General features: G+C 38.7%; 1 protein-coding gene across 1 annotated transcript in view; it reads left to right on the forward strand.

Annotated features, from left to right (window-relative positions):
• LOC145987869 (mannose-P-dolichol utilization defect 1 protein homolog) overlaps positions 1 to 26,325 on the forward strand; it is a 205,840-nt gene that overhangs the window by 13,753 nt on the left and 165,762 nt on the right. The window lies entirely within an intron of this gene.

The raw sequence follows: 26,325 nt of genomic DNA on the forward strand, positions 1-26,325 counted from the left end.
TAAGTGTATATTTTTAGATAGTATTTTCGAAAAAAGAATGTTCCACAGACCTGTGAAATTGTTATGTAATTTTCTTCCATGAAGGAGGGTGGATAAATAGACTTAACTTTTGCTTGCTGAATCAGATTCTACATTGTTTTTCTGTATCAAGTAAAGTTTTTGGCACTACAGCTGTGTTATTTTCTGATTATAAAAGAAATATGCATACAGAGAGAACATGAAAGAATTGAAATATCCAAACCAAACAATATGGTAAATGATGTAAGACTGTACCTAGGAACTTTTATATTGTTTATTTATTGAGAAAATTCCATATACAGCACAGGTGGCCATTTTACACTGAAATTGTCAGCAATGAAAATGCAATAATAATAATAGGATCATTCCATGCCAAATCGACTGAGGTCTGAACCTTGACATCTCAGAAATCGATAATTTTTGGTACAGTGGTAGTACCAGTAAAGTTGACGAATTGGGATTATGTGTAGTCCAAAAATTATAAAATAGACTAACATCAAGACATCACATGAACCACTCAGCATATAGTTGTGGTTATAACATGGAAGTCAACAAATTTAGCAAATTTCGCACACATACAATACAAAAATTTAATTTCCATGGGAACCCATGTCTGTCCCATTATGAAATTTTGCACATTAATAGTGAATTGATTTCTTCAAATCATATATTTTTTGGAAATAAAATAAAAATGGTGTTTTTCAGATTTTCAAAAAAACTTTTTTCAAGTTTTTTAAAAATTACAAAATTCAAATACCACACTGATGTTGCATTTCAAATTAAAGCACATTAAAAGCAGAAGAGAATGACACCAATTTGAGCTCTCTAGGTCAAATAGTTTTTGATCTACAGCTGTTTAAAAATTTCAAAATGTCATCAAATTTTGGGATTTTTGCTTTTTCGAAAGTCAATAACTCAAAAAGTATGAGCAGAAAAAAACTGAAATTTGGCAGTTTTTATCCAAAAAATCTGAACCCTTAAGGTTAAAAAATAATTATTATCGGTTGATTTGGCATGGAATGAACTATTATAATAATAATAATAAGCAAAAAGATATTAAAAGATAATAAAAGTAACAAAATAACACAAAGAGAATAGCAAATTGACAAAAAAATAAGCAAAAGATATCACTATTTGATATTATTTACAAGCATTTCTTCTAAAAGAAGACCGAAATGCAAACTCGGAGGAAAATATATCGATTCTTGATGGGAGATCATTGTATTGTGTGGCAAGTCTGTAAAAGAGGAATCTTTTTTGAATTTGTAGTCTAGGTTTCTTTGTATAAAATAATCTTGTGTTGCGAGTTGGCAGTAAGTAGTGAATCCAAGCCTGGACATTTATCAATTTGATCTAATAATCATTCATCATGATTATAGTGATCACCCAAAGGTGCACATTTTTTTTTTTTTCAATAACAGTCGTTTCAATGTTTGAATTGCTGTGTGGTTGTAACATATATCCCTGATATGCACTGACAGTAATAAACACTAATCTAGACAGTAATTACCAGTAATCTCACCAGAAGCTTCTGGCCATTGGGAGATGCGACGATGACAAAGAAAAATAATAATATTTCATTTTAAATATTGTGAAAGGTGGCCCCCCAGTCCCTGGTTTAAAACCGGTCCTCTGGATTACTTCCCTTGTAAAATCCTTTGACATTTCTCCTTCCACCTCACCCTGGGTGCCAAGCGAGCAGATTATATTTGCGCTAGAATTACGAAAGGGGGGTTTCACATAACATTTATATTTTTAGTCCCTAGGTTCGTTACACATGTCCAGAAAGTGAATAAACAACTGGTAAAAAGCAGTACTATTGCTCAGGGATTTTAACTTAGCAAATCATAACATTATCTTGGAGGATTGATTATATGGGTTTATTATACATTGTTATATATACAAATTTACATAGTTTTTCCATGTGTGCATTGACCAAATCAACAAAACTGTTAAATCAACAAAATTGTGCACCTATGGCTTACACCATTAATGATTCCTTTACCGCCGAGTTAGAATAACTATCTCTGCGGGCCTACCCTCAGCTTAAACAATATTCCGTTCATTACAATGCATTTCCTTATGCCTTTACTCTTTTCTTTTGGGCATCAATTTTCGATACAGAAATATCCAGATTTTCAAAGCGTTTCTAAAGGGGACTTTGGGACAGCAACAGGGGTTGGCTTACACCAAATGCTACATTCTTATAACCAGTCTAGCCACAAAAAGTGGACTAAACTCGAGGAAACGTTCCTCGTCGTCGAAAAGATGGGGAAACACTGTTTTCTTCTAAAGCCCAACTGGCCTTTTTTATAGTCTGGGTGAACGTGGACCCCGTAGCAATGGAATTTCCCACTGCAACAGTCTTTTGAAAGACAGCTCCCCCAACTGGGAAGCTAGAAAACAGGGGAATCTAATATCCAGTAAAGCATATATGCTTACATGCAATAACATAAAAGTACACTCATGGAAACATATTACTTAAACCTACACCTTGTAGCTGGCCAGCAATTTATTAATGTAAAAGAAAAAAAGAGCCGATAATTTTTTACGTGGGGTTGGCAACACTGATGAAGTTGAGCATGCCCTATTATTCTGTTCTTGCTACAGAGATAGAATCGTCAGTGGGGTTGCATACGTGCGAGTAGCAGTAAGGTGAAATGGCTGTCGTAATACAAAATCCTGCCAAATGTGAAGAGAGATCTGTCATACGATTTCTGAACGCCAAAGGACAGAATGCAGGTGACATCCATCGGGAATGTGTGCCATTTATGGACCAACAGTGATGAGTGAAGAGAAGGTCAGGCAATGGTGCAGAGAGTTTCGGGAAGGGCTTGCAAATGTCCATGGCGATGAGCGTAGCGGAAGACCTAGTGTTCAGACGGACGATCTGGTGGAATGTGTTAACGAGAAAGTGTGTTCCAATCGCTGGTTCACAATATCTGAACTCGCCAAAGAGTTTCCAGAAGTGTCTGCATAAACAGTGCATCGAATTGTGACCGACAACCTGAAGTATCACAAACTGTGTGCAAGGTGGGTACCAAAAATGCTGACAGACGCTCACAAAGAGCAAAGAAGGACAGCTGCATGTGATGTTTTGGCCCGCTGGGGGAGATGGGGATGACCTCTTTTCGCACATAGTAACGGGGGATGAAACGTGGATATCGTACGCCACTGGGGAGTCGAAGCAGCAGTCAATGCAATAACGGCACTCTAGTTCTCCTAAAGCGAAGAAATCCAAACAAACACCATCAGTTCATAAAATCATGGCAACCGTGTTTTGGGACCAAAATGGTGTGATTTTTGTGGAATTCTTGGAACCAGGATGAACAATTACAGCAGAGGTGTATTACGAAACACTGAATAATCTGCGACGTGCCATCCAAAATCGGTGGAGAAGAATGCTACGCTCTGGAATTTTTCTGATCCATGACAACGCCCGCCCACACACAGCTGCTCGTACTGTTGAGACAATTCAGAGATTTCAATGGGAACTATTTAATCATCCCCCTTACAGCCCCGACCTTGCCCCCAGCGATGTATTTCTTTTTCTTCACCTGAAAAAGTGGCTTGCATCGAAGCATTTCAACGACAGTGACGTGCTCAAGACATCAGTTCTGGACTGGCTGCACTCTCAGGCGGCAGATTTTTATGCAGAGGGTATACAGAAGTTTGTGCCATGCTATCAGAAATGTCTGGAGGTTAATGGTGACTACGTCGAAAAATAGCCAAGGTATGTACTTGTTTATCAATCACAATAAATTTCTTCTATCATTTTCTTGTTTTTTAAAAAATATCAATAATACAAATAACACAAAACCAGTAATGGTCAATCCGACTATTACAATATTTTAGAGAAGAAGTAAAGAAATAAGTCAGAATATTTGCATATTTGTGCGAAATTAGTGAAGTGACACTATGAAACAGCTAGAAATAAGCAAAGTGTAGGTACCATTAAATAAAATATATTTTTCTTAACAGTGTTCACCTAAAACCTGAATTTGGCTAAAATCGTAATGTAACTATTGTATTAGTCAGTTTAGAGATTAGGTCTCATTCCAGGTACTTCTGGAATTTAATAAAAAACTCAATGATCCAAGTGTCCACATAACCACATAATTCCTTTTTGTTTTTATTTAATTTTTATAAACTGGAACAATGAGGATATACCATCCTTTAGCATAAAAATAAATACATAGCAATAATTTTTAGGTGTATATCTCAGCCAAGGTGAGAAAAGTTGTGAACCAAAGTGGACAGTCATTTGTTTCCTCCTCTCTCTTTCCTTTCACTTGTGTCTGAGTGCCTCCATGTCGTTATATTTATAACTTCCCTCGCTTAGTTGTTAAAAAAATTCAACAATGTTAAATATTACATCTACTTTCGCACTATACTTTCCAGTTCATGATGATAGAAGATTTTGCTCTTAATGAAGGTAACGATGCAGTGTAGAACGCTGCACATTTTAACAACACAAGGGCAGGATAACATCATAAGCAACCACTCTCCCTTATGGTTGAGTATTAGACAACAAGACCAAGTTTTTATTTTTATTTTCTTGGTTATGCTGAAATGAAGCTATTTTCCTTTTTAAATAGTGGCAGTTATAATATAGTTACTTTCTGTCACTGATGGACAAAGTCTGAAGAATATGTGAGTTGGGAGTCAGAATGATGGCAAAACTCTACTAGAAACCATATTTTTACTGATAATGCTTGCTGTTTTCCGTTCCTTAATACCTTTGTTGTGCACCAGTTGGGAATGACAAGAGTTACATTATCTTTATTTACGATTATGATGCAATAGGCAAAGTGATAAAAAAAATACTGTTTCCACCTAAGTTCAGGGAGTAAGGCATGGCTTGATGGTGTTGATAACAGAATGAAAGCGAGGATGCTACATAGCAATTGCATAGTATATGGTTTGCAATAAGCAGATATCATGGTCAAATTGGAACAACGTGGTGACTAGGCAGGAACGTGTAGTAATCTCGACAGTTCGGGTATAGCAATTGGTGTTTGGTAGATATTAGCATATTTAAATAAAATTTTACTAAATCGAGAGAAAAGGGGAGAAGGAGGTGAAAAACTAGAAACAGAAAAAATCCTCTGCCTGTCTTCCATTGTCCCTATACTACTCTGTACTCAACGGAGCAGGCGAAAAGGTAGCTGGGGGAGCTTTTTTCAGTCTGTGTAGCTGCTCTGAGGGACAAATGATCTATCACTGCTAGATTTGTTACCCCTCAGTGCATGACACTGACAACAGGCATTGTAGAAATGGAATTGAATTATTCTGCATTTCAGCTGTTGAAAAAGTGTGCTAAGTACATTGCAGTTCTTCCAATTACAAACACTTTCCACCAAGTATCAAATGCATTAGGTCTATAAATAACAAATTCTTGCAACTCAAAAAGAAAAACGTATAACTTTCATTTCACAATTGCCAATGCTTTTTCCCACGTGTTACTCTTCCGAAGAGTTGATGCTTGAAAAAGAGTACAAGAATTTTTCTTTTAAATAGGATTGTTTTCAGCTGTTTACAAATCAACATGATTGAAACTAGATTTTCTTTCAAAACCGTGTTGTAAATTAATTTGTAGTGTACTGGGCATGTGCCGTAAAGATAGCTGACATTCTCTCTTATTTCGTGGTGAAAACGGCATTGGTCTTAAACTCATTTTCGAAATATGAACCTGATGTTTCTGTATTATAAAATGGAGATATGAGACGATCCTATCCCTCAGCAAGGAAAATTTACGCAAGCCTTGCCTCCAACTTATGCAATGGTCATAATATTTAATCCCACAAGCATTCCCCATCTATCCTAAATGCTCGAGCAAGCACCCTCCACTTCACACTACACTACACCACTACAGAAATGTGTGTTCATCCCTCCAACGGAGTGCTTAAAATAACGTGAGCAGTGTGGTGTAGGGGAATCGTGTTTGCGGAAGGCATTTGAATCGTAGTAAGCAAGGTGCAGCGTGGAATGTACAGGAACATGTGAAGTAAATTCTGAAGTGGGTAGAAGTAGCGTGCGGTGCTGCACTTGCCCCCCTCCCCTCCCCCTCTGGTTGTCTTAATGTAATACAGTAGACCAAGTAAAATTGCAACCCTTATTGAAAATAATCAAATAAGTATACGATGCATATATTACAAATTGTTAGATGTGACATACATGAGGCACGTTAAGATTATATGGCAATAATAATTTTCAAGCAAATACGATATAATATATAGAAAACATAAGAAACAAAATTGTTGATGCGCAACAAAGAAAAGTTTAATAATAGCAATTTATGAGTGATCAGAGAAAAAATATTGTTTGTCAAAACCTGTTTCATCTCTTTATTCGCATATTGAGTTATTAAGTTGACGTTTTTTCATAGAATGAGTATTCTTTTAATTGAAACGCCCTCAATGCAATAATGGCACACCGATGGCCGAGTTTTTTTTTTTTTTTCATGACATCCGCTAGATTTGTAGAAGTTGTTAATGTGACAAAACCCGAGCTGTTCCAGACTCCCTTCTCAGAAACAAACAAGGACAATTAGCCACTGGAAGAATATCCAGTTAATCATTTTACAGAGTTGTAATAATTCGTTTGAAAATGGCTTGTGTCAGAGGCGAAGATATAGTACAAGCAATGCAAGCACTGCTTGCATAATTCGAATATCATTTAATGTACTTAATGTTCTAACCGTATTTAGTTTCCATCGCACTCGATTTCGCAAAAAAATGCGGCCGCAAACTCCCCCAGCAGCTCTGTAGCAAGCACCAGCCTCAATGCTTGCAGCCGTTCTGCGGGAAAATAAGGCCTCCGAAGGAGTCACATGGCGAAGCGTGAATTCTGGTGGAACCCGTCCGCAAAGCTTCTACAAAAAGCTGTGCTTTCCGAGCTTGCGTGATTCCCGAAAATAGCCGAGTTCAACCGAAAGCAGAAGGATTCATCTATGGGTACGTTGCCAGCAAAGACTAGTAACGAATATTTGTCTTCATGAACACGTAAACAAGATCGCAAATATAATAATAATTGTTAGTCATAAAATAACTAAAAGAAGTTATTATCACTGTTCTAAATTCCATATATATCATATTATATTACAAATTATTTTAGATTTCGCGAAATGTAAAACGCGTAAAAAAAGTTGACATTGGGAGTTGGGGCAGTGGAATTTCTGCACCCCCGTGAAGAGTTTTCTCAGGGAGGGAGGGAAGATTGGACGGACCTTGGTCCTGCACCCTGCTTCCTGGTTGGTCCAGCTCAAATTACGCCACAAGTGTTGACCGCTACCAGTGTTTGCAACTGCCAAATTATTTACGCAGTAATTCAAGTGAGCTCTTTCACAAATTTTACAATCAATAAATTGACTGCTTTTGAATAAAACTTGGGGTGAAAATAAAGCTATCTGAGAAAGAACTATCTACTGACATTTGTACATGGCATAGAAGTAAATCTTATACATTCTGCATATTATGAGCACAAGAATATGTTTTAATGATTGATTGATTGATTTGTTGTTTTAAGTCCACTTTATGCACAGTAAGGCTAATCGGGACTGGACCTACAGTTTAAAATGGGATCTGAAACACTTGTGCCTCCACCGGGTATCGAACCCGGAACCCCTTGATTACAAGGCGACGACACTACCACTGCGCCATCGGGGAGGCCCGAATATGTTTTAAGTTCTATTATTATGACGCAAGTGGTGTTCCCAGGGTCTTTTTACGGTCCCCATTTTGTCATCTTTTCCTTCCTTTGACGTTTTTTTCTTAGATATACTGGGCCAAAAGGGGGTTATGTCTATCATCCACCCCCCCCCTTCGCCCCGGGCACGCCATTGAATGACACTTTATTACTTAAATATTAATGTACATACTCGTTCTGCTGAAATGATTCTGATTCCTCCGCGTAATTTTTATCTCCAAACTGATATATCTTTCCTTTGTGACGGATAAAATTAATGAAATAGGTTGGTATCACTTTCTGTTGTTTCAGAGATTTTCAAAGTGATCTTGTGTAGATGCTTGCATTTGCAGTTGTGGGATAGTGTGAGTGTTTGTTGCTTCGTGTTTTGTGCTGTGAATTTATCGGAATGAACGCGTATTTAGGAACGGTTGATGTGAAGTGCGGCTGTATTATTGAGCAATTGAAAATTGCTTCGTTTAGCTCGAGAGAGATAAGTGTTAAAATGAAAATCGTGGAAGGGGGTCGACCAACACCAAGAGTTTGAAATTTATTGTGGTGAGTACATCGTCTATGCATGTGTTTCTTTGCTTTGAAATGAATTTTTTATTGTTTGTGTTTAACTTTTTATTTAGTGTTTAAGTTACTCCAATGCGGTTTTTAGGGTGCCCAAAAATACTAAATTACATCATGCAGCGTAAAATAAACAAATGATTCCCATTTTTTTTATCTAAATCGGTTTGGTCACCGTTTGACCATATTAAATAATAATGAACAAATAAAGGTACTAATAAGTAAGTAAGAAATTCCGTCTCCCTTTAGTCGTATGCGGAAAGTTCGCATATGCAAAACGTTTAATGTCATATGAATAACGTTACCTGGATTTTTTTAAAAAGTAAATGTGACGTTTGCGGATTATATGGTTTATTTTTAGTACAGTCACTTTATTACGATATTTTGACAAATCCAGCGACTGGGTAAATGAGGCTATAAACCTTGAATCTTTCCCCTCGGCATGTCGTTGTACTACATGTTTTGTTGTACTGAAACATTGCTTGCCTCCTTCGTAAGACTACGCTTCGCTACTGGCTTGTGTACGATTTCGTTTTTAATTCAGTTAGGTTAGGTGTTGGTTTTTCTTTTCTGTCTTTTCTGCACAGTTCAATGAACTAAAATCTTTCGTCTCCGGCCGGTCAATCATGCAACTTTCACTTTCTTGTCCTGCCACTGCGTGCGTTAAAACCTTTAAGGTTAAAACTTTATCTTAGGTGGAAAAGGTGAACTGGAGCTGTTCCCTCGGAGGTGTCCTCCCGTTCCATCGCTTCCCGATCCATCGCTCCTGATAACGAAAGTACGAAATCTCTACCTGACGCCGAGTATTTCCGATCACGCGCAAAGGTAAACGATCCCAACGGAAGCTGAACTTTCTAGCTGTTTCCTCCGAGATAAATCGCGGATTCGCTTTTCTTCGAGTTTTTGCTATGTGCTCAAATTTAATTGCGTCATAGTGATACTTTTGAGTGTAGTAAGTCTATAATTTCCTAATCTTGCAACACACGACACCACACAGCGATACTAAAATTTTCGTCTCAAGGAAATCCTATACACACACACGGTAGGGTTGGCGTGAACACCTGTATACAAGAGGGTAGGAATGATGAGGGTAAGTGAAGTAAACAAACGCCCAGCCACGGTGAAAGATTTTCTTCAGTGTTACTTTTGGAAACGTTGATTTCGGGAGAAAGAAGTGTTCTTTCTTATATGTTAATATAAATAGCTTAAAAGGCGATAAGTAGGAGGGAACAGCCTGTCCCCTCTGTTCCATGGAGGGACCGGCGCTGGTGAGTAGTTTCAAACATTGAATATAGTAGAAAATTTATTGTATCATGGAAAATCCGATGTATATATTAGGCCCGCAGTGTGAAGAGCACGAACAACAAAGAACATTCTGTTTGTGTGTGTGTGTGTGTGTGTGTGTGTGTGTGTACAGGGTGATTGGTAATTCGACCTATTCCTGGAAAGGGGTAATACTAGAGCACATTTGCAATAAATTTGACCCTATGCACCGGTGGTCGGAAATCAATGGGTTTAGAGTGATTGCAGTTTGTAGATTTTCGTGAAATATTCCGACTTGCGACCAAAAACTAATAATTGTGAAAAAACTACTACACCCTGGGCACTTAATCGACATGTTGCTAACAGCTGACGAATGAGTGACTACTGGGGAAAAAATTCATGCCCAAAATTCGCATACCCACAGAAAGAAACAGTCATTGGTTCACACGTCATGAAGAAATTTGGAAATTATCGTTTAAATCGAAGAGGATTACTCAAAAAATTGGTAACACACTTAGTGAGTGAAATAATAATGTTATTTACCATTCTCATGATTCCAGGTTGTCAGAATTAACTGTTACGAAAACTACAAATCCTGTTCAAATTGCCTCCCCCGGTTACGTATGCAAGCACGCAACCTGCGGACACAGTCACTCGCCTTGACACTCAGTCTCTTATGTATTGGGCGGCTGTCACAATTCTCTCTCAGCTCTTCTTGGGAATCCACTGGTGTACTGTAGACTAACTCTTTCATGTGACCCCAAATGCAAAAGTCGCATGGCGTAAAATCCGGATTCCTCGCCGGCCAGGGTTTCGGGCCGCCTCGGCCAATCCATTGCCTGGGATAATTGTCGTCCAGCCACTGTCGCACACCCCGGAAATAGTGTGCTGGGCAGCCATCATGTTGGTAAATCATACCCCATCTTGTGGCGAGTGGCACATCCTCCAGCAGCGTCGTCAATTTTTCCCTTAGGAAGTTTTCGTAGGTAATGCCGTTTAGGTTTTGTGGCAGAGAGAATGGCGCGATCACATGATTGTGGATGATTCCCATCCACACATTTAGTGAGAATTTTCTCTGGTGAGAATTTTCTTTAGATTTTCTTGGGTTTTGACCCTTAGGGGCCCAAAAATGCGCATTATGAAAATTCGTAATACCATCGCGGTCGAATTTGGATTCGTCCGTCCACAGAATTCTTGTCAGGTGATGGGGGTCTTCAGTGTTGGTATGTAAAAATCGACAAAATGCATCCTTCTGACAGGATCTCCCTCTTCAATAGCATGTGACTTTTACATTTGGGGTCACATGAAAGAGTTAGTATACAGTACACCAGTGGATTCCCAAGAAGAGTTGAGAGAGAGAATTGAGACATAAGAGAGTCAACGCGAGTGACTGTGTGTGAAGTACGCCGCAGGCTGCGTGCTTGCATACGTAACTGGGAGAGGCAATTTGAACAGGATTTGTAGTTTTCGTAACAGTTAATTCTGACAACCTGGAGTCATGAGAATGATAAATAACATTATTAATTCACTCATTTTCGTCCCTTTATTTCTCACAACCGACAACTTCTTTTCACTTTACAAAGAGGTCTACAACGCCCCTTTTCCGCTTTTTATTCAGATTTTCCCCCCAACCCGTGTGCCAGTTGACAACATTTGTATATTTTTGGAGAGCTTATGAAACGAGGAAGTTTTTTCCGTAATTTTTACGATAAGTGTGTTACCAATTTTTTGAGTAATCCTCTTCGATTTAAACAATAATTTCCAAATTTCTTCATGACGTGTGCAACAATGACTGTTTCTTTCTGTGAGTATGGGAATTATGGGCATGAATTTTTTCGCCAGTAGTCACTCATTCGTCAGCTGTTAGCAAGGTGTTGATTAAGTGTCCAGGGTGCAGTTTTTTCACAATTATTAGTTTTTGGTCGCAAGTCGGAATATTTCACGAAAATCTACAAACTGCAATAACTCGAAACCCATTGATTTCCGACCCCCGGTGCATAGGGTCAAATTTATTGCAAATGTGCTCTAGTATTACCCCTTTCCAGGAATAGGTCGAATTACCAATCACCCTGTATATATATATTTGTATTAAGTCCACGTTATGCACTGTTAGGCTAATCGGGACTGGACCTACAGTTTAAACTGGAATCCGAAGTACTGTGCAATGTACATACCTCCACCGAGTCTCGAACCCGGGACCCCTTATAGCATAAATAGTTGTTCTTAAACGCCCTGTTCACATAAATTCTTAATATGCGTTAACATACTACTGCGCCAGCGAAAAATCAAGTAAGCTGAGCAAGAGCATTCCGAGGAATGTATATATGCTTACAGTGATTTAATATAAACTTATATTATTATTACAACACTTTTACGCGGTAAATAAAAATAAAAAAGAAACAGGAGAGGGTGGGATCTGAACCTCCGATGTTTCGTTCTTGACGAAAAAGTATAGCAGGGCGACCGTCTAACACAGGGGTTTCCAACTGGCGGCCCGCGATGCCTTTTTTTTGCGGCCCGCGAAGCCAGTTTGCAAAATACATTAATTTTATGTGTTGTTTTTAAAATACGTTCTATTTTTACTGAAGGAACAGTTTCAGAGTATGGACTTCCTTAAACAACTGGCGTTTCTAACAGATATCACAGGTCATCTGAACGAACTGAACTTGAAACTGCAGGGAAGAAACCAGCTGGTGTCAGATTTAATGGAAAATATAAATGGGTTTCTTTATAAACTGAAGATTTTCGACGTTACTTTGGAGAGTAATAACCTGGTCAATTTTCCAAGCTGTCAGCGGCTGGCAGAAGATGAAGAAACACTGGACTTTTCTGAATTCAGTGCAAATATTAAAGAAATAATGGATGTGTTTGACTCCAGATTTAAAGATTTTGAAGAACTTAAAAGCAGCATCCAGCTATTTGGCAATCCTCTTGGCGTTAACATCGAAGAACAAGAAGCTTCTCTCCAACTTGAATTGTGTGATTTGCAAGGCGATGTGTTCCTTGAAACTAGCCAAGAAAAGGGGCCAGAGTTTTTCAAATACCTTTCAAAGGAACGCTTTCCAAACCTTCGTAGTTTTGGGCATAGAATAACCCCTATACGCCTTCATGGCGTGGTGCTAAGCACAGGGGAACACTTTACCTTTTTTTTTTTATGACATCGATGTTCGGCAGCACGTACACGTGTGAAAGTGTTTTTTCTTGAATGAAGTCCATCAAGAACCGCTACAGAAGTCGACTGGTAGATTCTTCACTGCTTCACCTTCTGAGACTTTCAAATACAAAAATTCAAGTGGACATTCCAACTTTAATAAAAGAAGCAGATCGGCCTCAATGTTCACTATGTTCACTATGAAGAATTCTTATTTGCATGGTGTGTTTTTCATTTCTTTCAATTCATCCATAAGTATTGGGTTTTTGTGAAATAAATTGTAATTATACAATTTTGATTTGTGATTCCATTGTTTTTAATGCCTCATTTTAGAAATTTAGGTCATGCGAAAGTAAGTACTACATTCTCAGTTCAGTACTTACAATTTTTGTAATTTTTAATCCCCCCCCAAAAAAAATGCGGCCCACCAATCAACTGCTAGATATAATTTTGGTCCTCGGACCTTTTGAAGTTGGAAACCACTGTCTATCGCGAGGTTCTGGGCGAGATTACAATGAGAGGCTCCCGTCCGTTCATGGTAACATACATTTGACACCTTTCGTTGGTAACGGGCGGGGGGGTTATTCGTCACCCCAGAGGTTTCGTATAGAATTCAAATATGATAATAGATGCCAGTTCTTTCCCTACGTATTAATATATGATGCCTTATCTTATTATATTCGCGATTAAAATTAACCTATATTCCATCTGGTGGGATTTTCCGGAATAGCTCTATGTAGGATACGGTGTTGTGTTGATGTCTCAAAGCATGGGAAATGTGATCGAAAGAGTAACGTCTACTGTTCATTTTTTCGCTCCAAATCGTTTTGTGGATCAGGACAAGTGAAAAGTTTACATGTGTTTCCACCCCGTGGAATCAACAAAATGAAATTTGTAAATAAATCAGGGAAAACAGAATTGTTTGACAGAAGATTGGCATGGACTGATAACATTGAAATGCGGGAAGGAAATTACGAAGAATGCACGAGTCTGTTCACTTTATTTTCCGAAAGATGATTCTATTACCATGAGAGTAAAGTTTTATTTTTTTCTTTATGAATAAAACATTTTTTTCGAAAACAATGTCTTATCCCAGACCTTGTCGGTGGTATTATTTATTATGTATGAAATTTGGAATAGGTGCAAGTCAATTAAGTGCGAAGATGAAAATAGTGTGAGAATTAATTAATGTCTGTAATCATAATGGTAACCAGAAAAAGAAAATCGATATGCTAATGTTGCTGTTCCATTCAGTAAGTCCTTTTTCAGTGAAGATAGCCTCGATGAAATTGTGAATTCTGTTGTTATTATTGTGTTATTATTAAACCAGCCTGCCTCTTTGGGGGAAGAACTGCAACGGTATGTTTACATGTTTCTCCTGCCCAAGCTTTGCAAATACATGTGAATTCCTTTATTTTATTTTCAAATCATTTCCGAGAGCCCCAGTTACAACCTGAGATACAGATGAAACAGCACAGCACCAGTGCGTATACATTACTTTCGTCTGCGTTTTCATGTTTTTCGTGTTATTTTTGCCTATCATAATTAAATGATTCGTTCTCATCATAGCTTCACCTTCCTTAAAGTCCCTGGAATTTACATCTCATTCGTAATATTTAAAAATATCGCGTAATTTAAACGTTTCTTCCATACCAGCTATGACAACACGCTCCTATTACGTACTAAATGTAAACAAAGATTTATCCTACATAGAGCGGCCATATTGGAAACAACACTAACGTTTAGGTAGTAATTTTAATCGCGAATGGCAATTCATTTAATTTTTACAATTTTGAAAGTAAAATTAAATAAAAATGCTCAGTTAAACGAGGCCGGATTAAGACCGGATTCTAACAAACTTCGAAGGAGAGTGAGTTTTCACATACTCTTCTACATTGTTCTCACAATTTCAGATTATCCGTCATCATCATCATCGAAGTCATCCTTTTCTTTCAAAAGTTGACACAAAAGTAGCCAATTCATGATCGGTCACCTTTTTTAATGGCATTTGCATAAGTGTAGAACATTTTCTTTCTCTCACTACAGAGGAAGATTACGCAATCGTGCTTGAAAATGTTCGCAGGAAAATCAACATAACAACAAAGAGCCAGTTACTCTGGGTTGTTGTACCATCCCCGTTACCATGTAAGAGTTAAATTTAAAATCTCATTGTAAATCGATACTAAATCTTCAGGGATACGTCAGCAAATTATCATATTTAAATAATAATAAATTACTGACGAAGATGATATTTAATAATTTCAGTCACCCTAAAAATATCCTCTGTTTTCCCGTAGCTGAAATCTGAAGCTGTAGGAAGGAAGGACGAACTGCTAATATTATCCATTGCACCCTTGAGTTGAAAACAACGCAAGCATTTAAATGCCTCACACTTGCTTCGTGACAATTGGAGGTACTTTATTGTTAACATATTAAAATCGAAAATGCTTCTTATTTAAGAAAGTATTAAATGGCTAAAAATGTCCAAGCAAGTTATCGTGAATTTTTGCGTAAATGTTTCACGTGAGAAATACGACGATAATTTTTACTTTTTTCAGGCCCCTTAGGCTTGGGGTCCGCCCGCTTGTATGTTACATCCCTGATTTGACGTATACATTCAAATTATAACGTTTAACTAGAATTTGAAGCCAGATAAAGGCAGAACTACAAATCCTGTTCAAATTGCCTCCCCCGGTTACGTATGCAAGCACGCAACCTGCGGACACAGTCACTCGCCTTGACACTCAGTCTCTTATGTATTGGGCGGCTGTCACAATTCTCTCTCAGCTCTTCTTGGGAATCCACTGGTGTACTGTAGACTAACTCTTTCATGTGACCCCAAATGCAAAAGTCGCATGGCGTAAAATCCGGATTCCTCGCCGGCCAGGGTTTCGGGCCGCCTCGGCCAATCCATTGCCTGGGATAATTGTCGTCCAGCCACTGTCGCACACCCCGGAAATAGTGTGCTGGGCAGCCATCATGTTGGTAAATCATACCCCATCTTGTGGCGAGTGGCACATCCTCCAGCAGCGTCGTCAATTTTTCCCTTAGGAAGTTTTCGTAGGTAATGCCGTTTAGGTTTTGTGGCAGAGAGAATGGCGCGATCACATGATTGTGGATGATTCCCATCCACACATTTAGTGAGAATTTTCTCTGGTGAGAATTTTCTTTAGATTTTCTTGGGTTTTGACCCTTAGGGGCCCAAAAATGCGCATTATGAAAATTCGTAATACCATCGCGGTCGAATTTGGATTCGTCCGTCCACAGAATTCTTGTCAGGTGATGGGGGTCTTCAGTGTTGGTATGTAAAAATCGACAAAATGCATCCTTCTGACAGGATCTCCCTCTTCAATAGCATGTGACTTTTACATTTGGGGTCACATGAAAGAGTTAGTATACAGTACACCAGTGGATTCCCAAGAAGAGTTGAGAGAGAGAATTGGATAAAATCAGGGAAAACAGAATTGTTTGACAGAAGATTGGCATGGACTGATAACATTGAAATGCGGGAAGGAAATTACGAAGAATGCACGAGTCTGTTCACTTTATTTTCCGAAAGATGATTCTATTACCATGAGAGTAAAGTTTTATTTTTTTCTTTATGAATAAAACTTTTTTTCGAAAACAATGTCTTATCCCAGACCTTGTCGGTGGTATTATTTATTATGTATGAAATTTGGAATAGGTGCAAGTCAATTAAGTGCGAAGATGAAAATAGTGTGAGAATTAATTAATGTCTGTAATCATAATGGTAACCAGAAAAAGAAAATCGATATGCTAATGTTGCTGTTCCATTCAGTAAGTCCTTTTTCAGTGAAGATAGCCTCGATGAAATTGTGAATTCTGTTGTTATTATTGTGTTATTATTAAACCAGCCTGCCTCTTTGGGGGAAGAACTGCAACGGTATGTTTACATGTTTCTCCTGCCCAAGCTTTGCAAATACATGTGAATTCCTTTATTTTATTTTCAAATCATTTCCGAGAGCCCCAGTTACAACCTGAGATACAGATGAAACAGCACAGCACCAGTGCGTATACATTACTTTCGTCTGCGTTTTCATGTTTTTCGTGTTATTTTTGCCTATCATAATTAAATGATTCGTTCTCATCATAGCTTCACCTTCCTTAAAGTCCCTGGAATTTACATCTCATTCGTAATATTTAAAAATATCGCGTAATTTAAACGTTTCTTCCATACCAGCTATGACAACACGCTCCTATTACGTACTAAATGTAAACAAAGATTTATCCTACATAGAGCGGCCATATTGGAAACAACACTAACGTTTAGGTAGTAATTTTAATCGCGAATGGCAATTCATTTAATTTTTACAATTTTGAAAGTAAAATTAAATAAAAATGCTCAGTTAAACGAGGCCGGATTAAGACCGGATTCTAACAAACTTCGAAGGAGAGTGAGTTTTCACATACTCTTCTACATTGTTCTCACAATTTCAGATTATCCGTCATCATCATCATCGAAGTCATCCTTTTCTTTCAAAAGTTGACACAAAAGTAGCCAATTCATGATCGGTCACCTTTTTTAATGGCATTTGCATAAGTGTAGAACATTTTCTTTCTCTCACTACAGAGGAAGATTACGCAATCGTGCTTGAAAATGTTCGCAGGAAAATCAACATAACAACAAAGAGCCAGTTACTCTGGGTTGTTGTACCATCCCCGTTACCATGTAAGAGTTAAATTTAAAATCTCATTGTAAATCGATACTAAATCTTCAGGGATACGTCAGCAAATTATCATATTTAAATAATAATAAATTACTGACGAAGATGATATTTAATAATTTCAGTCACCCTAAAAATATCCTCTGTTTTCCCGTAGCTGAAATCTGAAGCTGTAGGAAGGAAGGACGAACTGCTAATATTATCCATTGCACCCTTGAGTTGAAAACAACGCAAGCATTTAAATGCCTCACACTTGCTTCGTGACAATTGGAGGTACTTTATTGTTAACATATTAAAATCGAAAATGCTTCTTATTTAAGAAAGTATTAAATGGCTAAAAATGTCCAAGCAAGTTATCGTGAATTTTTGCGTAAATGTTTCACGTGAGAAATACGACGATAATTTTTACTTTTTTCAGGCCCCTTAGGCTTGGGGTCCGCCCGCTTGTATGTTACATCCCTGATTTGACGTATACATTCAAATTATAACGTTTAACTAGAATTTGAAGCCAGATAAAGGCAGAACTACAAATCCTGTTCAAATTGCCTCCCCCGGTTACGTATGCAAGCACGCAACCTGCGGACACAGTCACTCGCCTTGACACTCAGTCTCTTATGTATTGGGCGGCTGTCACAATTCTCTCTCAGCTCTTCTTGGGAATCCACTGGTGTACTGTAGACTAACTCTTTCATGTGACCCCAAATGCAAAAGTCGCATGGCGTAAAATCCGGATTCCTCGCCGGCCAGGGTTTCGGGCCGCCTCGGCCAATCCATTGCCTGGGATAATTGTCGTCCAGCCACTGTCGCACACCCCGGAAATAGTGTGCTGGGCAGCCATCATGTTGGTAAATCATACCCCATCTTGTGGCGAGTGGCACATCCTCCAGCAGCGTCGTCAATTTTTCCCTTAGGAAGTTTTCGTAGGTAATGCCGTTTAGGTTTTGTGGCAGAGAGAATGGCGCGATCACATGATTGTGGATGATTCCCATCCACACATTTAGTGAGAATTTTCTCTGGTGAGAATTTTCTTTAGATTTTCTTGGGTTTTGACCCTTAGGGGCCCAAAAATGCGCATTATGAAAATTCGTAATACCATCGCGGTCGAATTTGGATTCGTCCGTCCACAGAATTCTTGTCAGGTGATGGGGGTCTTCAGTGTTGGTATGTAAAAATCGACAAAATGCATCCTTCTGACAGGATCTCCCTCTTCAATAGCATGTGACTTTTACATTTGGGGTCACATGAAAGAGTTAGTATACAGTACACCAGTGGATTCCCAAGAAGAGTTGAGAGAGAGAATTGGATAAAATCAGGGAAAACAGAATTGTTTGACAGAAGATTGGCATGGACTGATAACATTGAAATGCGGGAAGGAAATTACGAAGAATGCACGAGTCTGTTCACTTTATTTTCCGAAAGATGATTCTATTACCATGAGAGTAAAGTTTTATTTTTTTCTTTATGAATAAAACATTTTTTTCGAAAACAATGTCTTATCCCAGACCTTGTCGGTGGTATTATTTATTATGTATGAAATTTGGAATAGGTGCAAGTCAATTAAGTGCGAAGATGAAAATAGTGTGAGAATTAATTAATGTCTGTAATCATAATGGTAACCAGAAAAAGAAAATCGATATGCTAATGTTGCTGTTCCATTCAGTAAGTCCTTTTTCAGTGAAGATAGCCTCGATGAAATTGTGAATTCTGTTGTTATTATTGTGTTATTATTAAACCAGCCTGCCTCTTTGGGGGAAGAACTGCAACGGTATGTTTACATGTTTCTCCTGCCCAAGCTTTGCAAATACATGTGAATTCCTTTATTTTATTTTCAAATCATTTCCGAGAGCCCCAGTTACAACCTGAGATACAGATGAAACAGCACAGCACCAGTGCGTATACATTACTTTCGTCTGCGTTTTCATGTTTTTCGTGTTATTTTTGCCTATCATAATTAAATGATTCGTTCTCATCATAGCTTCACCTTCCTTAAAGTCCCTGGAATTTACATCTCATTCGTAATATTTAAAAATATCGCGTAATTTAAACGTTTCTTCCATACCAGCTATGACAACACGCTCCTATTACGTACTAAATGTAAACAAAGATTTATCCTACATAGAGCGGCCATATTGGAAACAACACTAACGTTTAGGTAGTAATTTTAATCGCGAATGGCAATTCATTTAATTTTTACAATTTTGAAAGTAAAATTAAATAAAAATGCTCAGTTAAACGAGGCCGGATTAAGACCGGATTCTAACAAACTTCGAAGGAGAGTGAGTTTTCACATACTCTTCTACATTGTTCTCACAATTTCAGATTATCCGTCATCATCATCATCGAAGTCATCCTTTTCTTTCAAAAGTTGACACAAAAGTAGCCAATTCATGATCGGTCACCTTTTTTAATGGCATTTGCATAAGTGTAGAACATTTTCTTTCTCTCACTACAGAGGAAGATTACGCAATCGTGCTTGAAAATGTTCGCAGGAAAATCAACATAACAACAAAGAGCCAGTTACTCTGGGTTGTTGTACCATCCCCGTTACCATGTAAGAGTTAAATTTAAAATCTCATTGTAAATCGATACTAAATCTTCAGGGATACGTCAGCAAATTATCATATTTAAATAATAATAAATTACTGACGAAGATGATATTTAATAATTTCAGTCACCCTAAAAATATCCTCTGTTTTCCCGTAGCTGAAATCTGAAGCTGTAGGAAGGAAGGACGAACTGCTAATATTATCCATTGCACCCTTGAGTTGAAAACAACGCAAGCATTTAAATGCCTCACACTTGCTTCGTGACAATTGGAGGTACTTTATTGTTAACATATTAAAATCGAAAATGCTTCTTATTTAAGAAAGTATTAAATGGCTAAAAATGTCCAAGCAAGTTATCGTGAATTTTTGCGTAAATGTTTCACGTGAGAAATACGACGATAATTTTTACTTTTTTCAGGCCCCTTAGGCTTGGGGTCCGCCCGCTTGTATGTTACATCCCTGATTTGACGTATACATTCAAATTATAACGTTTAACTAGAATTTGAAGCCAGATAAAGGCAGAATATTTTAAATTTTTGGCCCACAAAAATTAGCCTTTTCGATCTTCTTTTCTCACTTCTATTTTTTACATTTTTCGTATCAACCCCATGGGAGGTGAGGCCCCTTCAGGTACGAGGCCCCGGGCGTTCGCCCACTTCGCCTACCCCTTGCTACACCACTGCGTCTAACCAACTGCTCCATGAAATTGCTAACGAGAAATTTTGTAAAACACGCTGATCTCAGTGGAAACAACCTTGTGGCGGAGTTCCGAACTTTTTTTTTTTTCCTAACCACAGATCAAGGAAAAGACACACTTTGCCGTCAGGTATTGTACAAGATATCTTTACTGAAATTTCACCTCAAATCGTGAGAAACTTGCCTCTTTGCATTCAAATGTGACGGCAATTATTTCCAGGTGAAGGAGAACCTGGTCAGTGTTTCAAACTGCACATAAATTCCCCGAGTTTCAATTTCAGAACGAAGAATCGTCAATATTTTTCAACAATCATATTTCTACTCACGATTTTTGTTTGTGTATTGTATTACTGGTTTATTTCTAATTTGATGGAATGTGAATGAATGAAATGAAAATCACGAGCGTTTTCATTTAGAAGGAGAACTGTTGCAAAGTCGGCTACTGTATGTACAGGTCCAGGAATTTTAAATAAATTCAATTCCGGTCCAGGAGAGAAAATCAGCAAGCGTAAATGGGTTCTGGACCGTAAAGAACCTTTTTATCTGTAAAGTATTTCAGTTCGGTCCAGGAACCTTTTTTCCGGATGAATTTAAATACGGCCCAGGAACCTTTTTTCCGAATCAATTTAAACACTGTCCAGGAACCCTTTCTACCGAATTAGTTTAACTAGGGTCCAAGTTCCGTATTGAAATGAAACAATACGCAACTTGGATCGAATTTAAATTGTGCTAGAAAAAATGTTCCGCTCCTATTGAAGAACCCAATAGAAAATATGGGTTCTTGGACCTTCAACAACATTGCTTCTAATTACTTACCTGACGAAAAACAATTATCCACTTGTGAGCATTGTGCTAGCTGTCTCGAGAATCTAAGGAACATGGCCGTGTATAACTGTAGAAATGGGTGAAACGTAAACGCTGCAGTCAGGTTACCTGTCTCCATATAACCCCATTCTCTCGCGCGATACTTGCCTTGGTTGAGGCCTCTCGAGTCACTACTTGCGCAGACTTGTGTTGTTTTCGTTCGCTTGCTTGTTACCTTCGTTGAAAGGAACGTTGGAATTGCCATCCTATCGCGCTGCAATGTAAATCTTCAGGCAACCAAGTGACGAACGAAATTCTTTAGGAACACTGCAGGGTTGGCGTCGGCAGTGTAAAAGTTTGGCAATGAACAGCCCCATTTGCTCCGAATTTCCTTGCATAAAGGACAATTTCCCTTGATGTAGCAACACTGCCCGTCCATGTTGTGATAGCTGCTAGGAGCACAGCAGCTTCACGTTACCTCATCCACGGCTCCTATTGGCTGCGGTTCCTGGATCGGATGCCGGAGCAACACGTGACGGGTTTGTTTGAACTCAATGTGACGTCACACTAATATGGTCCATTGCGTTATGTAACACTTCGACAAGGGAGGTTTTTGAACGTGGCCCACGTTATGATATATTTCCTGCGCTACGGTTTCTACAACCGCAGTGTGACATTACAATGTAAAACGTACTCGCCGACATTTTTAGAAGGCAATTTTTAATCGGTCAACCTTGGTCCAGGAATTGTAAATAAATTCAATCCCGGACTGGGAGAGAAAATCAGCAAACGTAAATTAGTTCTAGACAGTGTAGAACCTTTTTCATATTTAAAGCATTTCAATTTATTATTATTATTTCAATAGGGTTACAATTAAACCATACAACATTTCATTTTGAACAATATTAATGCAAATAATGACTTGATGCCCTATGTAGTAAAGAAATATACAAAAGTTACATCTAAGGAAAATGTCACGAATGTACATGAGTATATAAATTGTTCTATAGTAGCAATGAAATAATGTTTGAGAGTTATACATATTAGAAGAAAGGAAAGTGTATGGGTGTGTGGATTTGGATATGAGTGTGTGTGGAATTACTGTTCGAAGTACAGGGATGAAAATTTTAAAACATATGTGTGTGGTGGGAAGGGGTAAGCACTGAAAATTCGGTCCAGGAACCTTTATTCCGGATCAAATTAAAATGCGGTTCCAGGAACCTTTTTTTCCAGATGAATTTAAATTCGGCCCAGAAACTTTTTTCCAAGATTAATTTAAATTCGTCCAGGAACATTTTTCCCCGCATCAATTTAAATACGGTCCGGGAACCTTTTTTCAATGAAACAATACGCAACTTGGACTGAATTTAAATTGTAGGAGGAAAGAGGTTTCGGTCCTGCAGCGGAACCCAATAGAACCCGTTGGAATTTAGGGGTTCCTGGACCCTTAACAATCCTGCTATGTTGTCAAATTTACGAATTCAGAACTGACTTTTTTTCAGGGCGCGCAAATAAAGTGTTGCGAATATTATACTTGAAAACACGAGCTTTCAACCATTGCAGTGGCCAGCGTGTTGGAGGGGCTATAGGTCTTGTCTGTCTACTCTTACGGCGGGCGCTCTACATGCGGGCAAATGAAGTGGAGAGCGGGGAAGCGACCAATCCAGCGCGATAAGAAACGCAGCAGCCTGTTGAACGAGGTGTGCGCAGTACTTTCTCCCGCCAATTCGTAACTCGGCGCCACACCTGTTGTCTGGTTGGTCTGCGGCGTATTCCCTTCTCCCCACTTCTCTCAATAGCATGTAGAGCGCCCGCCGTAAGAGTAGACAATAGCTATAGACACTGAAACCTTCCCTTTCCGCGGCAACACACGCGACAGCCTCTACCTGAACCTTGTCCGGCGGTCGCAAAGCTCCTTCCTGGTCGCACCAAAGGGTGAGAAGCGCGTGAAAATAAAGTGTTGCATGTGAACTCTGGCTTCGATAAGACAGTAAATATTGCGATTTGAAAATAATTAGAGATCGATTGATCTATCACTGTTAGACTCGCTACTCCTCAGTGCACGTCACTGAGTATTGCATGATGCTGGGTGAACACCGGAGCTCCAAGTGAAACTTGGATACACATCCCAAAATCGGAATCAGTTGGTTTGTAAACAGAAAAGTAAAAGCCCGTCCAGTTCAAAACCCACAATTTTCGAACTTTGTTGTCAAGAGTATCGGATATTGAACGAAGAAACACGCACACACCAGTGGCGTGCCTGAGAAATGGGGTAGGCGTGGTGAGGGGGTCATAACTCCCTCCTTTGGTCCAGTATTGCTAAAAGAAGAAAAATGAAAGCCAAAGGCAGGAAAAGATGGCAAAGTGAGGAAGACTTCTAAAGAAAAAGTGCACTCTCTTCGAAAAGCGGGGGGACGCCACTGACACAACTTGAAATGCATCAAATCAAGGTTGATGCACTTTCGGTGCATAGACAGGTCAAACATGTAGGCCTTGAGCCAGGCAAGTTGTCGGTACCACTCGGGGGAACGGGTTCTAATATGATTTTTTGGTAAGGTTGGGATGCCTAGAGATGGAAAATATGTGATAGCATGTCATAACTCTGCCTTCTGTGTGTTATCACTCCACTTTCCAGATAACCTTGATGTAAATGGAAAGTTTTGATAATTTTTAATATTTTGACTTTTACTATTAGGAATGACAATTACAGTAATTTTGATCTAAATTAATAATAATAATGAAGATTATAATAATAACACCAATTAAAATATATTAATATTTTAATAATTTAATTGACAAGTTGGATGGTATTTAACACCATCACTGCATGGGCTATTTGGCCATCATTAATGCCGATATCTCTGAATTAAGAACTGAAGTGCGCAGCTGTGAGAATGACAGTATCAGTCCAAGGACAGTATAAGAGTTCATTGAGGGACGTGGGCAAGTGGTACAATGCCTCTAAAGTGCGATTTACTTGAATGAGGAGTGTTTCAAAATGCCATTTCTCGGCTGTACAGGGTGGGAAATAACCTTTTGCTAGGGGTCCACAGTAAAAAGTAACAACAATTAAGAAATTATGGTAATACCAAATGTTTACTACGACAATTGTGGTTACAAAAACAAAATTCAAAGTTAGTATGTCCACCGTTTGTTTCTCTCACAGCACGAAGACGATCAGGGTAGGAGCTCAGAAGATTCGCAAACAGTCCGTATTCCATTCCATGTCACGGAGGACTTGTTCCAGATGTGCAAGGAGTGTTGGCCGGGAATAGCGGTCCGGTCCGCGTTCCACTATCATCAAGGACTCAACTGCGTCCTTCAGAATAACCCCAAGTGCTCCGCTGCATTTAGGTCCGGTGATGCACCCGGCCATTCAGAACTGCTGACGAAGTTGATGCCACTTCGCCGAAGAAGGTCTTGGTTTTAGCATGTGCCTTAAAGCAAGGTGGTTTGTCGTGAACTAACTTTTAATTTTGTTTTTGTAACCACAATTGTCGTAGTAAACATTTGGTATTACCATAATTTCTTAATTGTTGTTACTTTTCCCTGCAGACCCCTAGCAAAAGGTTATTTCCCACCCTGTACATGGTTTTCGTCTAGTTCTTTCTGTTCCTCTCTTGATACAAGAAGACCGTGAATAATAATAGCAGGTCAATTATAAGATAGGCACTATTTGGTCGAATTATTGTGACAGCACAGAATCGATATATTGAAATGGGTTTTCTCTTAGAACCATTATCATGGGCTTCAGGGATATGCTTGCAGAAAAATGTTATTACCCCTGAGGAAATATCTGGAAATTCAGCCATGGCGATTGATGGTATGGCCCTTATTCAGAGAGTAATAGAAGAGGAGTGAAACTTTTGTGAGCTCTATCTGCCTTGTCCATTGCTTTTCAGAAGGAAATATGAGTCCAAGAATCGATGTATGTTTGATACGTAGAATGAGACGTCTATAAAGAACACCGAAAGGATAATCACATGGGAAGAATTCGGGCATCAGTCACAGAGCATCTCATCTTCCCAGATTGTCAGAAAGTGAAGGAAATTCCTAATTCACGTAATGAATAAAACAACTCTAATTGCATCTCTTGTTAACGAATGTAGAAAACCAGAGCATTTTGTAAATATTTTGAATAAAACACTTCGCGAACTGTGAAGATAAATGATAGAACATTACATCTGAAGGGAGCCCCAGAGTGCTCAATCTCAACAGTAAACATGAAGAAGAGATGGCAATTTGTTGGTGAATACTGCCGCTGCTAATGTGGGTTACGAAGTGGTAATGAGAGGCTCAGATGACACTTGTGTGTTTTAGATTCCATGAAAGAATCATGGTTAAATTCTTTCTGAAATATAGTACTAAAATACCCATGTGGGTTCTTGACATTAAGAAAATAGCTTCAATTATTATTAAAAATGTTTGTCGATATATGATAAGTCTCCATGTGCATTTGCAGGAAAAGGAAAAAATAAGTGCATCCTTCCTGCCAACAGACAAACACAGGAAATATTATAACACCCTCGGAGATTAATGGGATCTCAATGAAATAGTAGTAATGGGCAAACTGTAGTTCTCGTGGTTACTGTGTGTTCCAAAATCTTCCGTACATTGTGTGAATGACATGACGTCGTCTATTCTGTGTAAAGAAGGGTGAGATAGACATAAACACAGTCAAAAAAGTTTTGCATCACCCGAGAAGTGATGAAAATAGCATCCGCAACATGCCGAAGAGGACAAGAACCGATGAAGCAGAGCTCATTGTGCGAAGTAACGCGGTCAACGGGCAATACCGATCACCACAGACGACTACCGGAGTCGGCAAGTGCATGCGTGTGTTCAAGCGTAGCACCACGGTAGTTGGCGAAGGTTAGTTAGGTGTTCCTTGTGTCCAGTTAGT

This window comes from Lepisma saccharinum, chromosome 5 (genome assembly GCF_977018435.1).
Source record: "Lepisma saccharinum chromosome 5, izLepSacc3.1, whole genome shotgun sequence".
Taxonomy (NCBI): Eukaryota; Metazoa; Arthropoda; class Insecta; order Zygentoma; family Lepismatidae; genus Lepisma; species Lepisma saccharinum.